Raw genomic sequence first — 3,826 nt, 5'->3', positions numbered from 1 at the left:
CCCACCCCCTGAGTTTTCTCCTCCTGTTGCTGGTCACTGGCTCTTTTTTTTTTTTTTTTTTTTTTTTGGGAAGGAAGTCTTGATATCAAACTGATCATTAAACCTGTAAGACTTTGTCCCGCTTCTCAACCCTGCCTCCCTCCCTTCATCTTCACCGATCCGGGGAATTCCAGCATTCCCATGGTGCAGTTGTACATCCTGCAACTTGATGAGATCGGATCTCCAAGCTATTTTACTTTACTTCTCCCCTACTTTAAAGCCTGCTCCAAGGAGCACTCTCTGTACTCATTACATCCCTTTTGCTTTCTTTATTTGATAATTATTTTTTATTAATGTTATTATTACGGTTATTATTATTTGAAAAACTTTCCGACAGAAGGTTTTCTTGTCACTGCTTATTTAACTTATCAGAACATATTTATTGGTGATCATATGCATTTTTTGTTAATTTTGTTTTGTATTTATCTGGATAATGAACAATAGAATATATTTTCTTTTATGTTAAATTATGATCTTCCATATTAATCTAAAGATTGTGAAGACGTTTTTGTCAGTTTTCCTTTTTTCACAGTTTAATATATTGTACTTCAATGACTTGTTCTGCAACTACACTTTGTCAAAATGAAACTTAATTTAAAGCAAAAAAAATGCAAAAAAAGATGTTTTGCGTTTTGATTATTTATTGTACTTTTTTTTTCTTTTTTTTTTCTTTTTCTTTACTCCCTCTTATTGGACTGCAATTCCATCTAAACTAGATTTGCTTGTATTCATTCCTGACGTCGCACGCACCCACCCACCCCCCACCCCCCCGCGCACACACCTTACAATAATCTGACAGTAACAGTAGCTAACTGTTATGACATTGATTCAACTCGTCTGTTTTTGTTTCTGATCTTGTCCCGACTTTAAAGAGAAGTATTCTCCCAGTACCTGGGTTGATGGTAGAAGTAAAGGGGTGCAAAAAGACCTCGCATCACTGGTTTAGAAAAGTCTCCAAGCTAGAAGACTGGTTCTGTTGAAATGTCTTCTGTCAGTAATGTTCTTACACCCAGTCTCTTTATTACAAGCAATAGCTGTGACCAAATGGGTTGAGGAAAGTTTATTTAGTTTTTCTTTTAATTTGATTGGATGCTTGATGCACTTGCTTGGGCCCCCCCCACCCCCTCTTGACCATTGGAAGTGCCTCACTGAATACATTCCAGGTAGCTAAGGCATCTCTAGCCTTTTATATTTGATAATGGAGGACAATGAATTTTTTAAGTCACTTGTTCTGTGTTGCCTTCACGTGTTTGGAAGAGGTGAACAGATTTTGACACAAAGAAAGTAAAACTGTTGAATGTATTTTTTCAGCCATGTTTTTTTTCCACTACAGTAATTTCTGTGAGTTTATATGAAAACCTGTTTTGTTTTTTTCTCTCTTTTTGTAAGTATTGATTGCAGTTAAGTCAATAAACCCCATATTTTTGGAAAAGTTAAACTGTGTAATGAATTGTGTACATGTGTTGTTTATGGGAAATCAGGCATATTTAGATGCTCCAACACATTTACAGCACACACTTAATGCATGCTACAAAATCCTTTGGACAATATTGGAGTTAAAAATCATCTCCTTTTCTTAATTTCTGCAATGAAGATTAAGTTCGAAATGCCTTTTTAAAAAAAATATTAGGTTAAATAATATTACAACTTCAAATTTAACTTCTCATTTGATTTCGTTTTGTGTGCCATTAGAAGAAAATGGCCATTTTTAAAACATTTGCATAATAAAGGCCTTGAGGGATTTAAGTTGTTTTGGAAGGCAGCTGTGTCAAAGTTCTTTACCAGAGGCTTTCAGACTCAGGGTTGCGCCCCATAAATCCGCTTAGAAATCAGCAAAAAAGAATCTGCTTATACCTTCAGGCCTTGCCTGAGAATGATCATGTTTTTCAGTTTTCTTCAGAATCAAATCAATCCAGTGATAGTTGTCCAAACACTCACAAATACATTGCAAACAGGAACTTCTAGTAGCTAATTCGGCATTCTTTTAATAATCCCAATTTGCCAAAATATTCTCAAATTCCTGACTCCTTGGCAACAACATACTTCAGTGTCAAGACTTTAACATCCACGCTTTATATTAAGGGACTAAACATGCTTATTTTATTATATTTAAAAGTAAAATCAAACAAAAATTGGAAATACAACAGGGTCTGCTGACTGCGCTTCTCTGTGCATGATGCAGAGCTAAAGGGAGTTTCACTGTGGTGGAAGTTGATTGGTGAGAGCAGTCAGGGGTATTGACCTAGAGATGATCAAACTCTGATTGAGCAGGTCTGGTTACGCAAAGACACAAAGCTCCTGGTTTCAGCAGAAATATTGATCTGGGTGGGATCAATATTTCTTCTTTTTTTTTTTTTTTATTCCAAGAATAAAGTGTGATATGCTGAGGTTATGACCTGATCACTGATCCTGAGGTTACATGTGAGCTGATTGATTAGTGTGTGAGGACATTCCTGGTAAGGAAGGGATAAACAATTGAGCCATGGATTGTCAGATTGTTATGATTATCAAACTATCTAGCACAGTTCCCCATGTGGTCAACTTTATGTATTGTTACATAGAAAATAAATGGAGATAAGAATCGTTTTGACCATTAATACAAGCAGAGTGGTATTTGATTTCAGTAACAACATACTGTAGCTTTCCCTTTATACTCTCCACTCAACATCCACACTGCTTCTGCTTTTCCTTGCTCTCTGGACACTTCCGTCTGTCCATGTTTATATTCTCTCAGATTGCAAAAAGGAGCCAGAACAGGAACTCCCTTCCCTCCATACAATGGTGGGTGCTGACCTGTCACAGCTGACCCATGGAGGCCCCCTTGTTGCTTTATACCAGAGGACCTGGGCCTGGTAGATTCTTGTCTTGTTCCTTTACTCCCACCACCCACCCTCCCGCCTCATCTTTGAACAAATCACCTTCCTGCTGAGAGCCTGACTTTAAGTCAGGGCCCAGTGTAACTTCAAGTACCTCTCTGCATACAAATAAATTAGAGGGAAACTCAAAGTATTGTCTGTATTTTAATATTCACAGGTGGTTATGACTAGTTTTTGGATGATTACTCACTACCTCATATTGTTTCATTCTGTGTCACACAAAAGGAGTAAGTAAAAAATCCCACATCTGGGTGACAAAACCGAAAGTAATAGTATCCAGGGTGAACTACAAATTAAATAATTTCATTTTAAAGCATGAATCAACAACAAACTTGGCAGCAGAAGCCAAAATACAACAGAAGGTTATACAAATGTACTCGTAGGTTGTGATGCTATTGACATACAGTAATTACAAATTCAGGGGGCCACTGCATGTGCAAAGGCAACAAAGGCCTCACGGCTGGGGTTCATGTTTAGTCAGAGCAAAGAGCAGGGTTGGATGTTCTGTGTGGGATTGAACACTATTTTATCAGCTTAATACTTCATAACTTTATCAAAATGTTATTGAGAATTGCTTATCATCTCCATGTCAATTTTGGCTGACAAAAACTATATAGGACTATTTCCTTATGTGGTGTAACATATTTTGTATGCAAATCTATATGATGGCAAGATGAAAGGTTCCCACTTTGAGACTTTTCTGCATTTTAGGTTTTAATAAAGTAAGAAGAGAAGAAAACATATTCAAAGGCTAAAGTCTCCACATCTCAAATTAAACCAGGTGAGTACGGCTCGTGTGCAACTTCCTTTCTTGCTATAGCCTTTCAGAAGAACTTATACTGCATGCAGTTTGAGGGACATGAAAGAGAACTGTTTCCTGTTTGTGTGGTGTGTGATAGAAGCACCTTGAG

Source organism: Seriola lalandi, unplaced genomic scaffold (genome assembly GCF_002814215.2).
Source record: "Seriola lalandi dorsalis isolate HSWRI2012SDOR001 ecotype SW California unplaced genomic scaffold, Sedor1 jcf7180002054911, whole genome shotgun sequence".
Lineage (NCBI taxonomy): Eukaryota > Metazoa > Chordata > Actinopteri > Carangiformes > Carangidae > Seriola > Seriola lalandi.
This window is presented reverse-complemented; position numbering follows the sequence as displayed.